This window comes from Notolepis coatsorum (genome assembly GCF_963971535.1).
Source record: "Notolepis coatsorum genome assembly, chromosome: 4".
Taxonomy (NCBI): domain Eukaryota; kingdom Metazoa; phylum Chordata; class Actinopteri; order Aulopiformes; family Paralepididae; genus Notolepis; species Notolepis coatsorum.
The window spans coordinates 26572676-26595273 of NC_140168.1; the positions used below are offsets into that span (position 1 = coordinate 26572676).

At 45.6% G+C, this 22598-nt stretch overlaps 1 protein-coding gene across 1 annotated transcript in view; it reads left to right on the plus strand.

The window, feature by feature from the left end:
- The window catches only part of trappc9 (trafficking protein particle complex subunit 9), a 698770-nt gene that overhangs the window by 584564 nt on the left and 91608 nt on the right, over nucleotides 1-22598 (plus strand). The gene's annotated exons all lie outside the window — the stretch shown is intronic.

The window sequence follows — 22598 nt, forward strand, 5'->3', positions numbered from 1 at the left end:
GACTTTCAGTGTTAATCTGGACCTTCAGAACAATAACGTTCCTACATCCTGAACGATAGATAATCGATGTTGAATGGGCCATAGTAATGTCAATTTAGCAATACAATTTAAAAAGGTATAGCCCTGCAAAGAAGGTAAACATCTCCATAGGCTTACAGTGGTGGCAGACTGGCTACAGTATATTGATGGATATAACCAATGGTAGGGAATGTGTTAAGGGGATGCAGACCAGAGAAAGACGTTTGTCTTGTTTACATCAGGGTCCCCCATTTTCAATTCATAGTGACATTTATGACATACACAACATACATGACATCATGACATTTATGGCATAGGGACATACATGACATACAGGTATATAGTACCGTTACATTTGTGACATATATGATATGCAAATATACAGTACTGTTACCCATAGATCCTGACAGAGAGTATATACATATGATGGGGAGGAGACTGTACATCAGGAGGGGGTGGGTGGGTGGGAGAGAAATATACATACGGTGGGGAGGAGACTGTACATTAGGAGGGGGTGGGGGTTTGGACATTTACAGTGGCCAGTTTTGAATTGCAGCTTCCCGTAGGTGCTCTTTTAGAGCGGTTTTGAAAGTGGGTAGTGATTCACATTCCTTTACAGCTTTGGGTAGGGCGTTCCACATTGATGTGGCATAATTGCGAAACGTGTTTAGTCCCTTGTTTGAGCCGAATCTGGGTTTAACATGATTTGTTGAGCTTCCTCTGGTGTTGTGGTCGTGGTATTCACTGACCTTTGGGAAGTATTTTGACATGTACATGGGTACCTTGGTCGTATAGTGTATCTTGTAGACCAGGCCCATTGCAAGTTGCTGTATTCTGTCGTCTACTCTAAGCCATCCTAGGTTGTCAAAGTGGGCAGGGGTGAGGTGGGTTCTAGAAGTAAGGTCATGTAGTAGTCTGACCAGTTTGTTTTGTGATGTTTGTAATCTTGTTTTTAGCGCCTTTGAGGTGCTTTGGTACCATGAGGTGCAAGCATAGTCGTAGTACCCTTGAATGAGTGCTCCTGCCAAGAGTCTTCAGGGTATTCTTGTTTACCAGAGAGGAGATCCGGTACAAGAATCTAGTTCGTTGGTTGACTTTTTTTATTACCTTGGATGCCATTTTGTCACAGTACATACAGTACTAGCATTGGCTAGCATGTGTTGTCAGTGCTTACTGTCTTTAATTACATCCAGCATGCATTCTTCTTGAGTTTCAGCATTGGATACCTACAGTACAACACATAATAGGATACCTACAGTACCACACATATATGATACCTACAGTACCACACATATAGGATACCTACAGTACAACACATATAGGATATCTACAGTACCACACATATAGGATACCTACAGTACCACACATATAGGATACCTATTACCACACATACATGACACCTACAGTACTACACACAACATGTGACTAAAACTAATAAAACACATGGCAAAACAAACAACAACAAACAAAGCGAAAGCAACAGCCAGAATCACCGCTGAAGCGGGAGCAGTTGCCGGGGAGTTTCCCACTTAGCTTCACACCGCCTGCGCTGCCAGAGCAGGTGGCATCATTTGTGTTATTTTTTTTTTTGCAACCTGGCGTTATGTAAATAGCCCCATTGATTACCGCTCCTCGGCTGACAATTTGATTAAAGCAAAGTGGCACAACTTGTGTCTGTGGAGTTTCCGCGTCAGGAGTGTTGCCAAACAAACAGTCACCTGGCCCTTCAGGAGACTCTGACTCACCTACCCACCCATAGAAGTAGAAACGGCTACTATAAATAGAAATATAGATTTGTTTTGTTTTCTCAGGTATACATACATTATATATCTAGAAATATATCATTTTACATTTGCCAGGATTTCTACCGGACTGTGATGGTGTCGGGATACTTGGTGCTAGACTTGGTGCTAGACTTACAGAAAGTGTCGACTGGCCTGGAGTCAGACCCTGAATCATGCGTCTGAATAATGAGGTGAAACGCCGTTCGGTCTGAGTGTCCGGTAAAGTGTAGACTTGGCTCAGGTTTACTTCAGTAGAGCAATCGGCGGGGCCGCATTACCATTTATTTTACATTATCATTATAGAACAATTGGTCGGACTGCATTAACATCTTTACATTATGGAAATTACAGCGTTTTCTTTTATATATATATATATATATATATAAATATTAGGTGCTTCATCAAATTGGCTCTACCGACTCCTACAGGATATGAACAGTATGTATTGAACATGCAGAGTTTTATCAATTGTGAAAAGGCTTTTAACATATGTCTTGTCCCCATGTTAAGTGCTGCTTTCTGTAACCAAGCACTGAGAGGGGAAAAGAGAGAGAGAAAGCAAATGCAGGCTTTGTCCCCCTCCTTACCTCCCTCTCTCTCTCTCTCTCTCCGCCATCAGCCTGCCTGCATCAACCCATCTTAACAGCATACAAATTCACCCATGAATGGAAAGACAAATGTTTAGCCTGGGAGAGAGATAGAGATGGAAAGAGGGAGACAGGCGCGGGAAGGGGGGGGGGGGGGCTGGTGGCTGCTGTAAAAAAAAGAGAGGCAGGAGAGATAATTTAATAAGAGAGACGCTCCTTTTCGAACCGGCTCACACCGTCTCGTCTCGTCTCCCTCTCAGCCGGCTCACACGTCTCGTCTCGTCTCCTCTCAGCCGGCTCACACCGTCTCGTCTCCTCTCCCTCTCAGCCGGCTCACACGTCTCGTCTCGTCTCCCTCTCAGCCGGCTCACACCGTCTCGTCTCCTCTCCCTCTCAGCTGGCTCACACCGTCTCGTCTCCTCTCCCTCTCAGCCGGCTCACACCGTCTCGTCTCCTCTTCCTCTCAGCCGGCTCACACCGTCTCGTCTCGTCTCCCTCTCAGCCGGCTCACACCGTCTCGTCTCGTCTCCCTCTCAGCCGGCTCACACCGTCTCGTCTCGTCTCCCTCTCAGCCGGCTCACACCGTCTCGTCTCGTCTCCCTCTCAGCCGGCTCACACCGTCTCGTCTCCCTCTCAGCCGGCTCACACCGTCTCGTCTCCCTCTCAGCCGGCTCACACCGTCTCGTCTCGTCTCCCTCTCAGCCGGCTCACACCGTCTCGTCTCGTCTCCCTCTCAGCCGGCTCACACCGTCTCGTCTCCTCTCCCTCTCAGCCGGCTCACACCGTCTCGTCTCGTCTCCCTCTCAGCCGGCTCACACCGTCTCCTCTCCCTCTCAGCCGGCTCACACCGTCTCGTCTCCCTCTCAGCCGGCTCACACCATCTCGTCTCGTCTCCCTCTCAGCCGGCTCACACCGTCTCGTCTCGTCTCCCTCTCAGCCGGCTCACACCGTCTCGTCTCGCCTCCCTCTCAGCCGGCTCACACCGTCTCCTCTCGTCTCCCTCTCAGCCGGCTCACACCGTCTCGTCTCGTCTCCCTCTCAGCCGGCTCACACCGTCTCGTCTCCTCTCCCTCTCAGCCGGCTCACACCGTCTCGTCTCCCTCTCAGCCGGCTCACACCGTCTCGTCTCCCTCTCAGCCGGCTCACACGTCTCGTCTCGTCTCCCTCTCAGCCGGCTCACACCGTCTCGTCTCCTCTCCCTCTCAGCCGGCTCACACCGTCTCCTCTCCCTCTCAGCCGGCTCACACGTCTCGTCTCGTCTCCCTCTCAGCCGGCTCACACCGTCTCGTCTCGTCTCCCTCTCAGCCGGCTCACACCGTCTCGTCTCGTCTCCCTCTCAGCCGGCTCACACGTCTCGTCTCGTCTCCCTCTCAGCCGGCTCACACCGTCTCCTCTCGTCTCCCTCTCAGCCGGCTCACACCGTCTCCTCCTCTCCCTCTCAGCCGGCTCACACCGTCTCGTCTCGTCTCCCTCTCAGCCGGCTCACACCGTCTCGTCTCCCTCTCAGCCGGCTCACACGTCTCGTCTCGTCTCCCTCTCAGCCGGCTCACACCGTCTCGTCTCCTCTCCCTCTCAGCCGGCTCACACCGTCTCCTCCTCTCCCTCTCAGCCGGCTCACACCGTCTCGTCTCGTCTCCCTCTCAGCCGGCTCACACCGTCTCCTCCTCTCCCTCTCAGCCGGCTCACACCGTCTCGTCTCGTCTCCCTCTCAGCCGGCTCACACCGTCTCGTCTCGTCTCCCTCTCAGCCGGCTCACACCGTCTCGTCTCGTCTCCCTCTCAGCCGGCTCACACCGTCTCGTCTCGTCTCCCTCTCAGCCGGCTCACACCGTCTCGTCTCGTCTCCCTCTCAGCCGGCTCACACCGTCTCGTCTCCCTCTCAGCCGGCTCACACCGTCTCGTCTCCCTCTCGGCCGCGCGGAGACAGATGGCCGTTTGGAGCGGCGGTCACACAGGCCCCTCTGCCCAGCCAGGGACAGACGGGCTCGCCGGGCAACGCGCCTTTTGTTAACCCGTTCACTACCACACTACCAAAGGGTTATAACCCTTTCACTGCGACAATACAGACGGTTAACCCGTTCACTGCCACACACGACAACTGGTTAACCCTTTCACTGCCACACTACAGAAGGTTAACCCTTTCACTACCACACTACAGACGGTTAACCCTTCTGTAGTGTGGTAGTGAAAGGGTTAAAGGTAGAATCTGTAATGTCGGCAGACGGTGACCTCTAGACAAACGATGACAACGTGGTACTGCGCTTTGTTTTTGTTTTTACGGTTTGTTTTTGTTCTCGTCTGATGGATGTGGATTGGGTTTCGGAGAGCGAGGGGGTGTGTGCTGCCGCCGCCGGCCCACACCTCGGGCCCCCGAGAGAGGAATACACAGTGTACTGAGTTACTAAACTCTGATCCACACGTTTGACCAAAACAAATGAAGTAAACAAAAGCGCAATACCGAGCAGGGCTCTTTTGCCTAGAGGTCACTGTTTGACGACATTACAAATTATGCCTTTGTCAGGTCCCCAATTGCCATGAGTGTAGTGTCGTGGGGTGATGGGGGTGGGGGGGGGGGGGGGGGGCTTGATGGATGGCGCTGCCTAGCAGACCCCCCCTGGTACTGATATCCAGAACCACTCACATGAGAGCATGAACGAGGGAGGACGAAGAGAGACACAGAGAAGGAAAGAGAGAGAGATGGAGAGAGAGGTGGGGAGAGAGAGAGAGAGAGAGAGAACGCAGGAGTAGGATCAGACTGGTGATCAGACTGAGAGATAATGCACCTATGTGTGTGTGAGTGAGAGCAATGCGTATGCACCCACAGTGTTTCCCATTAATTACCTAGACTGTGGCATCCCGCCACAGTTTTATAATGAACCGAAAATATTTATTTTAGTATTTTTTGAATATAAAGTGTGCCAATAGGGATGTATCAGTAGTATTGGCAGTGGTAGTAGTCGTAATAGTAATCCAGTATATATATATTTTTTTGTATCCACTTTTTCTCCTCATATTTTTCGTATATTTTCCTCCCATCCCAATTTAGTTGTTATGCCAATTCCCCCCTCCCCTTCCTGGTCATTGCGCACATTTGCCCCCTACGTGCCGGTCTAGGGAGCCCTGAAGTCTATCACATGCTTCCTCCGATACATGTGGAGACAGCCAGCAGCCTCTTTTCACCTGGCAGCGAGGACTCTCATTGGGCGAGTGTAACGCGTGGGAGGGCACACTACCAGAGAGAGAGAGAGAGAGAGAGAGAGAGAGAGAGAGAGAGAGAGAGACCTGCTGACTCAGGTTCTGACTCTGCCCCCAGGCAAAGGCAAACGTAAACCCGTGCCTGTGCATCTACAGTAAGAGCGTTGACCACGGTATTACATGCACGCCCATACCCCGATATTAATGGGATTATGAGAAAGCTGCAATTAAAACATGGCTCATGTGGACACTTTAATCTAATCAACGAGAGTAAACTAACGGAGCGGCGCGCCTCACTCAGGGACACGGCTCCTTCTCCACCCTCCTTTGGAATCAAAACAAAGTTCCCTCCTAAGCGTTCACCCTAGTTTACGGAGCGATGGGTGTTTAAATCACACCCTGTGTACCGGTCCCTGTTAACTTGATTACGGTGATAATTCAAATGTAATTAAAGCATGTAGAGTAATGTGGCATTCGTTGTATTTGTTTTTTGTGGACGGTAGTTGGGACACATACTGTGACTGACCTGCGTTTTTATGTGGCAGTTGGCTCACATACTTTAAGCATGTCGAGTTGTTAATGTCAGTCAGTGCTTACTGTCTTTAATTACATCCAGCCTGCATTCCTCTTGAGTTTCAGCATTGGATACCTACAGTACCACAAATATAGTATATCTACAGTACCACACATACAGGGACCGAAACTAGAGAGCGCCGCCCGTCATTTGCGGGCAGTTTTTACGTTTGGCGCCTCCCACTTAGAGGACTGACCGCCGTGTGGCGGCCAATCAAATGGTCATGTGAAAACCGAAAATCATGATCCAATTCTGAGCGGAGTTCTCACTCGCTGTCTGAGCGCATTGCTGCTTCTAAACCTCCCCTACCTGTTTCTGTATGCTGCATGTAAACACACAGTCACCGTGACTGATGTTAGTCTACTCTAGTCAGAGAGACCTCCGTGAGCTGATGTTAGCTACTGTTACAAAATGACCCAGTCAACTATTCACTTTTAGTTTAATACATGAGGCATTGTGTAACGTTATCCAGCTGGCTAGCTTCTGATAGCTCCCGACATAAACAACTGCAAGTGTCCAGTTACATCGCATGAGGGCTGCAGCGCTGCTGACTAGGGTCCAGGTGCAGGGTAGGAGAATCCTTTCATGCTGAATGTAAGAGTTTAGGGTCCAGCTGTAGCGCCGGAGAATCCTTGCTGGAGCTGGAGGCCACTAGAGTATACACACAGACAGTGGAGCTGTTTGCAGACAGCGAGGTGGCGATGTCTCGCAGATAATACAACTACAAGTATGATTATATAATATATATATTTTATTAAAAAAAAAATTTATATAAAATAATAATAATTTTTTTTTTATCAAAAAAAAGTTGGCAGGTAAGAAATCTGCTTGGCGGGTAGATTCTTCCCATCTACCCGCCACTGGCCGGTGAGTCAAAAAGTTAATTTCGCTCCCTGCACACATATAGGATACCTACAGTACCACACATATAGGATACCTACAGTACCACAAATATAGTATACCTACAGTACCACACATATAGGATACCTACAGTACCACACATATAGGATACCTACAGTACCACACATATAGGATACCTACAGTACCACACATATAGGATACCTACAGTACCACACATATAGGATACCTACAGTACCACACATATAGGATACCTACAGTACCACACATATAGGATACCTACAGTACCACACATATAGTATACCTACAGTACCACACATATAGGATACCTACAGTACCACACATATAGGATACCTACAGTACCACACATATAGGATACCTACAGTACCACACATATAGGATACCTACAGTACCACACATATAGGATATCTACAGTACCACACATATAGGATATCTACAGTACCACACATATAGGATACCTACAGTACCACACATATAGGATATCTACAGTACCACACATATAGGATACCTACAGTACCACACATATAGGATACCTACAGTACCACACATATAGGATACCTACAGTACCACACATACATGATAACTAGCTAATACATACAAGATAAATTATCTAAATTACATTAGCTAAATAACAACATACAGTATGTGGGTTCTTAAAATGGATGATATTCACGTTACTCATCTAAACCGCTTAATCCAAATAGGACTATTCTCATATCTCGAACCCTGCCCTCTCCAATCACAACTGTTACCGATCAATTGGGGTTGTTTGTATTCAAACAACAAAGTAGTCAGTCACACTGCTTAATTTTCTTTGCCATTTACGAGTCTGTATCTCCACAGGCCTGCAGTTCATTTTCTTTGAGAATTGACTCACCTTTTTATTTTATTTTTTATTTATTTTTTTATAACTGTTGGCCACCTGAGACAGATTACTGCAGGGTATACGTGTTGTTTCAACCAATCAGGGTACCTCCCTCCGGGGGGGGGGGGGGGGGGGGGGGGCGAGTAAATCAATTGTGCCGATTTTAAACGGGGGGGGGATTCTGAACGGACTCCCTTGGTAAACCAGGCCTATAGACCTTTATGGATCCTGGTGCCGGGCCCGCCCCCCGTTGGGAGCTTGCCAGGGGGTTTAAATCAGGGGAGGTGCTAGGCGCGTGTCAGGCGCTGCCCATCACGCTGAGTGATGTCCACGAGGAGGAGCGCCTGGTTGGAGCAGACTGATTTATCTGCTTGTTTTTCAACCCTGTCACCTCTGCGCTGTCCATCAAAGCCCTTTAAGGTCCACGGGCCCTGGCAGATCGGAGACAGAGAGAGAGAGAGAGAGCGGAAGGGAGAGGAGAGAGGGTGTGTGTGTGTGTGTGAGAGAGAGATAGAGAGAGAGAGAGAGAGGTGACACATATTTCTGGAGCCTCTCCTCGTCTCCTGAGCCGTCGTCGTTGTCGGTGATTTAGAGGCGCGGGACCGACTCAGCGGGGTGGGGCCGGGGGGAGTGGGGGTTGGTCCCGGGGGGGGGGGGGGGACGCTCAGATGTGTGATAAGTACATGATGATGAGGTAGCCGGGGTCGCGTCACCCAGAGTACCGGGCATCAGTCTCTTCCCGTGTGTGTCAGCCTCTTCCTGGAAGAGGGTGTGGCAGCTGCTCCCGTCTGCCTGGAACTGGACTCCATCCTGGGGACTGATGGAGCTGGTCCTCGACCGTTGCTCCGATCTGAGAACATGCTTACATTAAAAAAATGTATGTGAATATAACATGATCCCCCCCCCCCCAAAATGTCCTACGCACGGTTATCAAAACATGGCAGGGCAACGCAGACGCCACCTGGACACTATTTTTCCATCATTTGAGGTCTAAATAACGGTCCAGCAGCCGCGCAGCGGGCTGCCATGAAACTAATTGCAGCATTTGCCCGCGTTAAAGTTAGAATAGAATAGAAATACTTCATTCATCCAGAGGGAAATTTGGCACTACAAATCGCTCACAGTAAACAGTAAACATTTAGGTAGACAAAAACAAAAAGTCACCAATAACAATAAAAATAAGCCTAAGAATAAAATATGGTCCGGGATATACATTTATGTATGTATGTCAAAGTACGTCCACTAAGGTCCACTAACACGCCACGACAGGCTCAGAGTGTTATTCTGTGTGTCTGACAACAGGATCCCTACAGAGAGAGAGACCTTTGTGTTTACGTTTCTCTTCTTCCGGTCGTCTCTGTTCTAACATCCCAGGTCAACACAGTAACTTTCGCTAATAACATTACCTCCACTCTGTGTGCAGCAGGTCTCCCCACGCTCCCCTCCAAAAGGTGCTTTGGAATAGCATTTATTCTCCTCACTACAGGTCAGTACAGGCCCAGTGGTCTGTAAGATAAGATAAGATAAGATATTCCTTTATTGATCCCCTTAGAGAAAGTAGTAGATCCCCTTAGTAGAAAGACATAAATATAGGCACTACAATTATATCTGAATATACAAATATGAGGGGGAAAAACAATGTAAACAAATGTGCAGAGGAGGTTCTGTGTGCCTGGTTATATTATATGTTACAATAAATATAGGCAATAAAGAAGGCACAGTGTACAGACTGTTTTCATCCATTTCTAGCACGACTAGCCATCTGTCCACCAAAGATCTATGAAGACTGTATGGCACAACAGATTCTGTTGGTACAACTCAGATATGCACAAACACCAACCATTTTAGATACACTTTCTGTACTCCAACATAACAAACTCTTCCTGCAACAACTCACGCCTCGGACCTGTGACTCAGACTTCTGCTTTGGGTAAGAAATAGGCTCTTCAGACACGTACCGTAATAGTCTGACCCCGTCAGTGGCAAAAACAAGCCTTTTTTTGTGCACAAACGCCCCGAATTTTCACATCGCAGCCCATTTTGTGGCATGCCGGCTGAAGCGATCTCCCTCAATACTGGACTGCTTCCAAATGTTATTAGTCATTTAGACCCAAACGATGGGAAAATAAGGTCCAGGTTTAAAAATACCAGAACATTTTACAAAATGCACGCACGTTGCGGCACTTTGCGAGCGTCTACCGACTCTGGCTGAATTTTTTCGCAGAACATATAATATACCCTTCGAAACATCTATTTGCCGCCGTTCGAACGCCACCCCACTCGACCAATTCCGTGCCTCGGTCCACGAGTTACATACAGCGATATGTCATGCGAGCGTCTTTTCACAGGCCGCACGTCAAATGACCACGTCGGACCGTATACGCTCAAGAACTGACCAGTCACCGCTGATGGTGAAAATTATTGGTCAGCGTTGCAAGCTTGTGCAAAATGGATGTGGAGTTTATTAGTCCTTTTCAAGCTCCCGCTCCAAAACAGCCAATTTCAATACTTCAAATGATGGATAATGATGGTTCAGATTTTAAAATACCCAAATGACTCTTTCGAGTAATCAGTGAATTCACTACTTAGGTTCCACGGCAGTCTCCATAACCCAAAAACATCAGGTAAAATATGCCGCCCCTCGCTGAGAGCCACGAGAGCCACTAAGTGACAATTAGGGCTTCTAGCTAATGATCGCGGGAGCGGCATTATGAGAAACATCCAAGACACTCATTATGAGAAACATCCAAGACACTCATTATGAGAAACATCCAAGGCGCTCATTTAGATTTGATTTATGGAGCCACGGTCTCGCTGGCGCTGTGAGTGTTTTCCCGTGGAGCCCCGTTTCACATGGTAGCCCTGGTCCTATCCATCCTCGCTCATTACCAGCACCACCACCACCGACGCACTGGCAGAACGAGAGGTGGGACTCGCTGTCACAGAGATACCGTGTGATTGTGTGTATGTGTGTATGTGTGTGTGTGTGTATAAGAGGGGGAGATAGAGGAGGTGGAGGAGGTAAAGTGTGTGTGAGAGAAAGCGAGAGAGAGGGAGAAATAGAAAGAGAGAGAGTGTGACAATGCGCTCTCCTCATCTCCAAGTGTACCTTTTCCAAAAATACATTTCCCAAGCTGAAGAGCTGCTATTACTCCATAGCCCTCCGCTACGGGCCCTCCTCTCTCCCAGTGCCGCGCTGTCAGTGACAGCCTGTCACCTAGACACATATTAGCCCATCCTTACCCCTACTTGCTCCCCTGAGGTACCGTGTGTGTGTGTGTGTGTGTGTGTGTGTGTGTGTGTGTGTGTGTGTGTGTGTGTGTGTGTGTGTGTGTGTGTGTGTGTGTGTGTGTGTGTGTGTGTGTGTGTGTGTGTGTGTGTGTGTGTGTGTGTGTGTGTGTGTGTGTGTGTGTGTGTGTGTTAGGATGCTCCTCCACAGGTCAGGAGGGAGTCAGTAGTGGCACCAGGGGGCCGGGGGAGGAGCCTGTCAGGAGGTAGAGCGGTTGTCTGGTAATCCGAAGGTTCCCAATTCGATTCTGGCTCCTCCCGGCAAACGTGTCAAAGTGTCCTTGAGCAAGATGAGCAGGTTGGCGGTGCCTTGTGTGGTCGCCTCCGCCGCGCTACATGAATGCAGTCCGTTTAGGATTGACCAGCAGGAAGAAGTGTCAGGCCTCTCGCTCGGTCTGTCAGCTGACTGCTGTTACAGAGGATCTGTAGGATATTGTGGATATCATGAAGCACGTACTCAGTCAACTGAGGTCCGGTTAATAAGGTTCATTAGCCAGATAGATAGAATATATACAAGATAGTTAGATACATGGCTGAGGCTTCCGCCCCAGGTGATCAGCTGAAATTACCCAGGTAGAGAAGACGGAATCTTGTGGGGAGGGGGACTTTATAGTATGGGGGGGGGGGGGCTCATATGATAGGTCAAATGAGTGGGGGGGGGGACGACACAGGATAGGGGATAATGGGGATGGGAGGGGTAGGGATTTGATATCCACGACAGATCCCAGGCCAGGCGCATGTCTGAGACACAGACAGACAGACACAGACAGGCACAGACAGACACCACCTCCTAATGTGATGGATCAACTGCTGCTGCTCCTTAGCAACGGGATGTTAAAAAAAAAAAAAAACAGACGGATGACATTGCCGGGAAAGTTGGATAGATGATGATGGTCCATGATGGGTCTGCAGTGTTAGACAATAATTGCCAACGAAGGAGTCATAACAGCACATTACAGAGAAAATGAAAAAACGATACACTCAGCTCGGTTCACATCGGGATATTACAAAGAATAATAATACTAATTTTAATTCAGAAACTAGCGAAAAGGCTGGATAAATCCTCTTAACAGTCGGGCACATTTTGGATAAAACGCCTGTCTATTGCATACCCAAAGTTATTTGCGATTTATTATACTTTATACTTATAGCACATGCATGAGTCTGGTCTCTTTTGAAAGGTAACATTCTGAAGATTCTTACAAATCACTTTGAGTGCTAATGTAATAGAGAAACAGAGGTTTGAACACACTGAAATAAAATATTTGCTCCTTACTTTTGTGTTGACTTGTTGCCAGATGCTGGAAAACATAACGGTTCCATAGCCTGAAGTCTTATAGTCATACAGTCAAAGTTTTGTGGTCAAAGTTTATAAAATCCCCGCGGAAGATGAGTGTTTTACAAAGGTTTTTGTAATGTGTGTACCACAATAATTCAGCGCGATTATCCAAAATGGCCGTCCGCTGCCATTCATTCAGACGTGCAAGTCAAAACAAAGAACTTGTTGGTCTTCTTCTGCCCATTTCTCGTTGCAATCAGCGCTCGTCTGGGATTGCTTTCGGAGCAGACACTCCTTGGCTACAACGGTGGTCAATAATTTGTTCGCCATCAGCGGTGACTGGTCAGTTCAGGACCGCTCACAACCGGGCAGGTTTACTCGTCCGAACGGCTTGTAAAATTACACTCGCCGGATATTTCACGAGACGTAAAGCATGCTATAGGTTGAGTGAGGTGACGATCAACTTTCCAACAATGTATTGGTTGCACGGCAAAAAATGCAGCTGGCAGACGAGGGCAAAGTGCCGCGAACGCATGCGGGCCCCTGAACGTTAACACTTTCAATGCCAGCAGGGGGCGCACGATTTAGTGCTTCCGTGCCACCACCCACTTCAATGATAGCGCTCTCATATTTGCGAATGCATAAACTACATCTTAAATTATGGCTATGTGTCTAATCTGGCCGTCACTTATCAATGACTTGTTTGCAGTCAACATTGTCGAAACGGATTGTTTTTTAATCGGTTAATTTCCGTTTTATACCATTTTGAAAAAACGCTCGTTTTTTTTTTAAGTTTCAGGAAAATATAAAGATTCTGTGATAAACGCCCTTTACTGGAATATTCTGGAATACACAAAAAACGTTGTCATTTTTCGGCTTATTTATGAATCGTTTTCAAATAAACGCTAGATTATCGATAGTATATGTGTACTTATGCACGCTACAGAAGCGGGCTGAAAAAATCGATTCTCTCATTTCCTGATAAGCACACACACACACACGCACACACACACATAGGGCACACGTTGATATCTCTGTGAAAAAAGCTCTGATTATCCTAAGACTGGTAAAATAGATTCCTTACCTCAGATCAGATGTTCTCCAAAAAGATTATTCCAATTCCTGATCGCCATTCCAAATATCGATCGCGTTTATTGATCCAACGCTGGGTACTGGAAATATGTATTCCACGGCAATGAATCCGATCGTCTCGGGTGACTTGTCTGAGAAGTAAAATGAGGAAGCAGGATTTCCCCCCCCCCCGCCATGTGTTTTATTCAATCCATTCCAAAGGGGTGCAGTACCACAGGGAGAGACGATAGGGGGCGGTATTTTCCCAATGGAGCTCAGAGAGAGTTTGCAGCACTAACGTGAGGCTAGATTGATGAAATATGAATTCAAATCGCTAATAAAAAAAATTACGAGATCTCTCGTCGTTGGCAATGAACGGTCGGCATGAACAAACGAGATATCTCGTCGTTGGCATTGAAAGTGTTAAGAGGATAACTACTGTGTTACATAAACAAAACAAAACCCTTTGCTACTTCATTCAAACACAACACCAACGCACACAAACAATGCTCATTAAAACATTAAACTGGAATTGAAGAAGTCTTTATTCGTAGCATACACTGCAATGTAGTCATGCAGCGAACACACACATGCGATGGGAGACACATAGGAACACACACATTCATTTTTTTGGTCGCCAATTCTATTTCTTCTCTGCAAGGGCAGCCAGGAGCAGACATTATCATCATCAGCCTACATTGTATTGCTAAATGTAAAAAATTTAATAAAAAGTCAAATACAACATTATTAATAAAACCACGTTGTGTGAGTCTTTCAAACTAAATATGTTTGTTTCAAGTACTGTAATCTTCTGTAGATGTCCGCGTCAGTCTTTGCAGTGCGACATATCTGTGGAGAAGGGGTATTTTAATCCAAGTAGGCTATGAGAGCTGCAGTGCTAGCGTCTTCTTAGCTAACCAATGTTAGCTTCAAACATGGCTTCCTCATGTAGGTAACGTCAAGTTAGCCTCTTAAGCCCTGAATTTTTTCTGAAAATTTGCCTAGAAGTACATACCCAAATAAATGGAAGATTGCTCCACTTCTAAGGGCCATTTGCATGTTCCTGGTATCGGATTTGATGGCATCTAAACACAGACACAAACACAGTCTACGAACACACAACCCAAGCCCAAGGGGGCGACAGTGGCTCAGGAGGTAGAGCAGTCGTCTGGTAATCAGAAGGTTCCTGGTTCGATTCCGGCTCCTCCCGGCAGCGTGTCAAAGTGCCCTTGAGCAACCATTTACTCCTCCTGATGAGCAGGTCGGCACCTCGCATGGTGAACCATCACTGAATATGTGGGTGAATGTGTGAATGTGAGGCAATATAAATGCAGTCCATTTTGCCCAGCTCTGTTCTGGAGACGTAGTCATTGGTCTGTGGTCTTGTCCCTTTCGAGAGACGCAGTGTCTTGTCCCTTTCGAGAGACGCAGTGTCTTGTCCCTTTCGAGAGACGCAGTGTCTTGTCCCTTTCGAGAGACGCAGTGTCTTGTCCCTTTCGAGAGACGCAGTGTCTTGTCTCTTTCGAGAGACGCGTGTCTTGTCCCTTTCGAGAGACGCAGTGTCTTGTCTCTTTCGAGAGACGCGTGTCTTGTCCCTTTCGAGAGACGCAGTGTCTTGTCCCTTTCGAGAGACGCGGTGTCTTGTCCCTTTCGAGAGACGCGTGTCTTGTCCCTTTCGAGAGACGCAGCGTCTTGTCCCTTTCGAGAGACGCAGCGTCTTGTCCCTTTCGAGAGACGCAGTGTCTTGTCCCTTTCGAGAGACGCGGTGTCTTGTCCCTTTCGAGAGACGCGGTGTCTTGTCCCTTTCGAGAGACGCGGTTTCTTGTCCCTTTCGAGAGACGCAGTGTCTTGTCCCGCCATCGTCCAGCCGGTTGACAGCATCCTCCGGCGCATGGACGTCATGGCTAAAACTTGGGAGAGCCCGTGCTCGTGGGGTGCCTCCCGTCCAGAGAGTGCCAGGTAGGAGTCGGAGACTCTCAGCGTGGCACGTCTCTCTAGGGACAAGGCCAGAGGTCAAACTGTGCTCCGTCTCGGAGCGGAACCGAAAGGCTCCTCACAGGATCACAGGAGCAGCCGATGATTTGAGTCGAGCGTATCAAGATTCCTTCCCGGAGGGAAATGGTAGCTGGATAATTTAAAACAGTTCACAACATTTTGTGGCTGTAAATGGCAAAATAGTGCATTTACAGTATATAGCGTTTTTTATCCAAAGCGCTTTACAATTTGTTCCTCACATTCACACGCATGCAAGGTGCCAACCTGCTCATCGGGAGCAGTTAGGGGTTAAGTGTCTTTCTCAAGGCCACTTCGACACGCTGCCGGGAGGAGAGGGGAATCAAATCGGGGACCTTCCGATTACCAGGCGACCGCTCTACCACCTGAGCCACTCTCGTCCCACTGTCATGAAATGCGGTCTCGATATAGACAAAAAAACAGCTGCAGTCTATTTTCATTGGTTATTGTTCATTCATAGCGGTAGGAATGCAGTACACATCTATCTGCCTCTTCACTAATCCTAGCTGTTGGAGACCAAGAAAAGGAAAATCACTCTTCGCATCAGAATAATCCGTTGCTTGTTGTGTGTGAGTACAGACCCGTTCTGATTATACTGTCCTTCTGTAAGCTACTAGAAAACACCCAGACGCTCTCACAGCAAAGCCTGCAATATGTGAAGGTCCACTTGACGACACAAAAGGAAATAAGACTAGCTTAACAAAAACATGTTTCAGAAATGTACCACGATTCTCTCTTACATGAAGGCGACATCATCTCTGTGAGTGAATGAATGAATGAATGAATTAATACAGTATATTGTCCGAAAAGGAACAGGAAGAAGCAATATGCTGATCAGGTCCTCCCCCTTATTGCAATAAACCCTTAACCTGTTCCACCCCAGGTGAAAATCTGCATAAAATGTATACCTAGGTAAATGGAATATTGCTCCACTTCTACAAGGGCTATTTGCATATTCTTGGTATCTAGGAACATCTATGGACCTCAATGAATGTATTCTCAGTGTCAGAAATATTGTGTCTATTACTAGGCTTGCTTAAATTGTGATGAAACAAAGGAAAATATGAATTATGATTTTTCTTTTCATCTTTGACAGTGAATAAAACCATGATAATAATGACCAAACTTAAAAAAATATATACAGTACTGAATTCTCCCATCCGGACCAATGCAATTTGAAATATTATTATAGAATATAGAATATATGCTTATACATTACCTTATTATAGCCAATTCGCACATTTATATATATATACATATAGTATCTTTCAAATGGCCGAGTTCAATTTGGATATAGTATCACCAGGCTTGCATAATAACAGATACTGATATTTACTGTAATCGACTGTACTATTTTATTTCCCCCACAGTGTAACCATATTGAAACTAATTTCAGATCTAATTATTCCTACATGTTAACAATAGTGTGGAGAAACTGACTGTGTTTCAATATTTGTCAAAAACGTTACCTTTTGTAGCTTATTATCGCGAATCATAACAATTATTGATATGATTCATTCAGAACGCTGAACTTTGAACCACCATAGTGGACCACAGGAAGTGTAGATTGGAGAAATTCCAACGCTGGCAGATAGCTAGCGATGTCCTCTTCAAAATGGCCGCAAAAAGATTCCAATTCCCATGGTTCAACATTTCCATATCCGGTTCCGGGTCAAAAAAACGAGTGCACATAAAAAACTTAAAATGATATAAATACACTTTTAAACTATTGCCAACCTAACGTTTTACATTCTACATGTATTTGTGACATAGTAGTGATAATAATACTTGAAAACGGTTGATTTTAAAATCACAAATTATTTTCCATCTTCATAAAAATATAATAATAATTTTATAAGGTCAAAAGGGGTCGGTACCGACCCTGTCGAGTGGAACAGGTTTTAACAATTGTTTTTAAACACAGTGTTACATTTTCATTTCTAAATCATCTGCAAACAAAATCACATGTCCATCGATCAAGTTAATATATAATCATTACTGTTAATAAATAATAGGTTTTCTTTTACAATAAATAGTCTACACTGTTTATTTTGCAGTATCTTTAGAAAGCAAAAGGTATATGCTGACAAGTCAATCATTTCAACATCTTCATTAATGACAGTTACAGCCTCCCTCCTCTTTACTGTACCTTTCTAGAATCAATCTGTTGTATTAATGAGAGTTACAACCTCCCTCCTTACAACCTCCCTTTCATTTGGAACTGTATGACGTTTTTTTGCTCAGTTTTATTTCGTCATCCAATCTATTCCAGAGAGTCGCCCCCACGAACAGAATGAGCATAACAACATACCAAAGATATTTTTAAATCACGTTGGCACTAGAACAATCCCCCGTAGGGCACCTTTTAGAGAACTCGACCTCCCTAGTGGGTAGGCTACATGCCGTATGGCACACAGCAGCACCACCCAGGCAGAGGGAGTGGGTTAAAGGCTTCGACAGCAGTAGCAGCACCAAGCCAGACACAGCAGAGTACACTGTATGTGCATTAGATTAGATTCAAATGGATTGTCATCATACAGCACAAGTGCAGTACAACAAAAATAAGTGTGGCATCCAACCAGAGTGCAAATGTAACAGTAAAGTGCGATAGTAATATGCAATGTACTGGGTATAAAATATACAAATGAGTACTACTGGGTGTAGTGCTAATCAGATGTGTACAGAGTTGTAATATTAATATGTACAGTGATACAAGTATAAAGACAGTATGGTAGTAGTCATACTGGCCTACTAGTAAGAGTACACTGTAAGAAATAAAAGCTGCAAGAAAACGGTAAATGTCTGGCATCAATGGTTTCCAAATACTTACGGTCAAATTACAGTTTAAATTAAATACATTTACAGATTACAACCTTTATTTAATGGTTAATATTTTGATAAAAGGTCATTTACTGTATGTTTATGGTATTTACACTTAAGTGGTCTGCACACGGCGAGCGACCGACGTCGCCTGGCGATGCGATCGTCTGTCGCTCAACGACAATCGCCTGGCCCCCCACACCAGAGCCGACCGACAGTTCACAGGTATAATAATGTGTCGCTCTGTTTAGCTGGGGGTGTGGTTATTACTTGTTTCCCCCCGGAGGGAGATATAGGAGGACGGACCGGATGTTAGGTTATCGTGAAGCAGGTAGCTGTGGTAGCTGTGTTGTGCTCTACGAGGGAATATTAACCTGTAAAACCCATATTGAGCTGGAATTAAACCACCATATATACGAATACAACCTCTCCTCATTCTTCCTGACATTACTGCATGCCTGATCGCTACAATACGTTCACTACCACCGATTGAACAAGTAATGTTATGCAGCTGAGAGAGAACGTTTTTTCACGGAAGACGCTGTTCTGTTCTCAACCATCATTTTCTTTGGACAATAAACCGTATAAACTACATCAGCCGCAGCCTGGACATTAAACTCTGTCAACATCCACAACTTCTTTTGTTACCCGAGTATAAAAACACTAGTAGGTGCATCGTGGCGCATTGTTCATTTATTAGTTAATGACAAGCGGCCACTATAGCTTGTCCAACTAACGTTATTTATTTAAATTGTTCCTGTTAATAATAATTAACATAACGCTGCTGTCGGGACAAAACCTCATAACTCCAAAAACTCAACTTTTCAGCAGATGAAAAAAACTAACACAGATTTGAGGGTGAATAGAGTTAGGAGGTTTAGACAGATGATCGGTTTAATGCTTTCCCATTGTTTAAACTTTGTAAAACCCACACACACATATGGAGGATGATGTACGGAGTTGATTTATATAATAAAAAAAAAATTCAAAAAATGGAGTTATGAGGTTTTGTCCCGACAGCAGCGATAAGTAACATGGCAATAATATATAGGTTATTGATCAATGAATGTATTGATACATAATGGTGTATAAATGATACACCAGTAGAAGTCATGTTATTTCCTCATTGTCCTTTCTGTGTCGCCTCAAAAAATAGGATCGAGACGATTTTTAGCCAGGCGACAGAAGTTGCTGCGCGATCGTCGCTTCAAAATCTCTTGCCGTGTGGGTTCTCTCATTCATAACAAAGGAGGCGATACAATTCTGTTGGTCGGCTCGCAAAAAAAGTCGGTCGCTTGGCTAAAATCGCCCTCCGTGTGCGGAGCCCTTTAAAGTAGAACAACAAAGGTAATCTGTAAAATAATACAGTGAATTTCCTGTGAAAAAACATTTATTTTTACAGTGTATAGGTAAGGGATAATATATATGCAGTAAATATATAAATGTATTTACAGAGCATATGGCTAATGCTGGAAATGTTTTTGTCGACGGTATATTCTGACGTTGTATTATTGGCTTGGTTGTATAGTATCTGCATCACTGTGGTGCTGCAGCGAGTGGGCGTAGTGGAGACTCCAGGACACTGGAGTGACCCTGCTTGGAGGTGTCATGGGCCAAACTCAATGACATGGCCGCTCTCTGCACTGCCCACCAGCACCAGAGGTCGTCTGCAGCACCCGGCTGGGTTCGCTCACTTGAGCACACGTGGCACAAGGAACGAGGATGACCTCATGTCCTGGGTGTTGGTGAGGGTAATAGGCATACGTGTACGCCTTATTGGGGTGAGTGTGTGATGTAACCTATTTAAATAGAGAGCCGCACTAGTTCAGGAGAATTCATTCAGTGTTTGTGAACCACTCTCTCCTTAAGCTAGAACTCGGAACCCTCACATGTCGTGATGTCACTCGGATGTCAAATCTGGTATTGTTCCACAAACGGTTAGTTTAAAAGCCAGGCATTGCATGTCTCATCGCATCTCACAGCTGTCCATGTCATTTTCTTTCTTCTCTTTTTCTCTTTTGTTCGGTTCGCGCTAGGAGATCTTCTGTGTGGTTAAGGTTAGGGTACGGGTTATGTTTATAGACAAATATAACAGAGACAGTATAATATACGTTGCACGGTCAGCGATTTGCTGTCCGTGCCAATTTGTTGCTGTACATGAGATGCCTGGCTTTTATGCCAATCAGTTCCATAGATGACGAATGGGGGCACTGACTTTGTGGAGCGATAAAATGTCGAGTTCTCACGCCAATATAAGGTTTATATTCTCGTATCGCAGCAAACGGGTTAGAGACCGAATTTAAACCTAATTTGGGGTTAAAGAGCTCGAACAAACAAATAGAAAACAAGCTAATTGTTATTTGTATCCTTCTACATTTACATTTAAAAAAAATTTGTTGAACTTGAGGATTGCACACTTTTTTTGCAAAGCTTATCTTTATACGTTATGCTTATAGCACACGCATAAGCCTGGTCTCTTTTGAAAGATAACCTTCTGAAGTTACTAATGCAAAAAAGGAAAATTACGTTTAGTGCTCATGAAATAGAGTAGCATAGGTCTGAACTTGAGTTGAACTTGAACTTGTGTACTCAAATTTTTCGGTAGTGGTTGCAATATCCCAAATTGAACCACATAACATGCGCCCAAAAAAGTGGCAATTTTTTAACTTGAACTTGAGGACTGCATACTTTTTTTGCAAAGCTTATATTTATACTTTATGCTTATAGCACATGCATAAGCCTGGTCTCTTTTGAAAGATAACATTCTGAAGTTTCTTACACAATAAAGACAAATCACTTTTAGTGCTAATGAGTAACATAGGGCTGAACTTGATTTGAACTAGAACTTGTGTACTCACGTTTTTGTTTAGTAGGCCTAGTTGCAATATTCCAAAATAATATATATATATATATATATTTTTGGATAAGCTGGAAAACACCACAAATCCATAGCCTGAAGTCTTATGTAGTACAGGTCAAAATTTTATAAAAATCCGTCCGGGTAAACCGTGTGCCAAGAAAAAAGCTCCATCTCTCCATTTCCTCATCCAAGTAAATTCATTCGGAATTTGTATCACTTCCGTTGTCTTCGCTTGTCAATTTTCACCTATATCCCTGATTCGCACAGGAAAGATATCACTGGAAAGCTATACTCATTGTTTGCTACAAGTTACAACGCTGACCAATCATTTTCGCAATCGGCGGATGAATGACTTCTGGAGCCTCGGGAGTCCGGGGTGATAATCTGATGCGCGCGCACGCCTGACATATCGGCATGTAACTCGAGAACCGAGGGACGGATTTTGTCGAGTGATCTGGCCTTCGAACGGCAACAAACAGCGATTTAATTCGGTAATTTATATGTTCAGTGAAAAATGCAGCCCCGAGCCTTCAGACGTTCACAAAGTGCCGTGAAACTGAAACTGAAACTGAAACTGAAAAACAATGAAACCCGGACATTTTCATGAATTTATAAAAAAAAACAGACAGGGTGTGAAAAGAGGACATGTCCGGGCAAAATAGGACGTTTGGTCACCCTACCAGGTTGAGGGCCTTGAAGCGGATTCGTGCGGCACCCTTAAAATACCATTAGGCCACTGAGTAACGGCTTTACAAAGAGCGTGAGGCGACTAAATGGATGATTTGTTTGTGGTTAAAAAGAGCTGCCCATAGCTCATCCATCATTCAGGTTGATGGAGAATAGCCATAAACGGGGCTACCATAATCTGCTAAACCGATTTATTACATAAACGGATGGAAATGTGAACCGCCATTACACAGGAGAACATCAAAAAGAGGAAACCGGAGTGAATTAGAAGTTCCGAGTCGATGCATTCGGGTGGATTTAGCCACTTCAAGAATGACGAATGTTGATTCTACATTAGAACCTGTATTTTTTTCAGCAGGAACGATGGTGCTTCCATCTCTACAGGAGGAGGGGAAAAAAACCAAACGCACAATTTATCCCGGGCGCGGCCCTTCAACACCGTTTCCAGTACTAATCTGTTTGTGTTTCCGTGTTCGGAGTGCAGGAGATTGATGCTGCAGGGCTGGGAGTATAAACAAGGCAGAAATCTCTCCCGAGGTCCGGCGGGTGAAACAGCTGTGTCACATCACTCTCTCCCCCCCCCCCCCCCCCTCTCCTTTGAGCAGCGCTCGGTGCTCTCAGCGCGCGGCAGCGGCGGCGCGTTGCGGACACTTCCCCCACACACCGAAAAACACCGGAG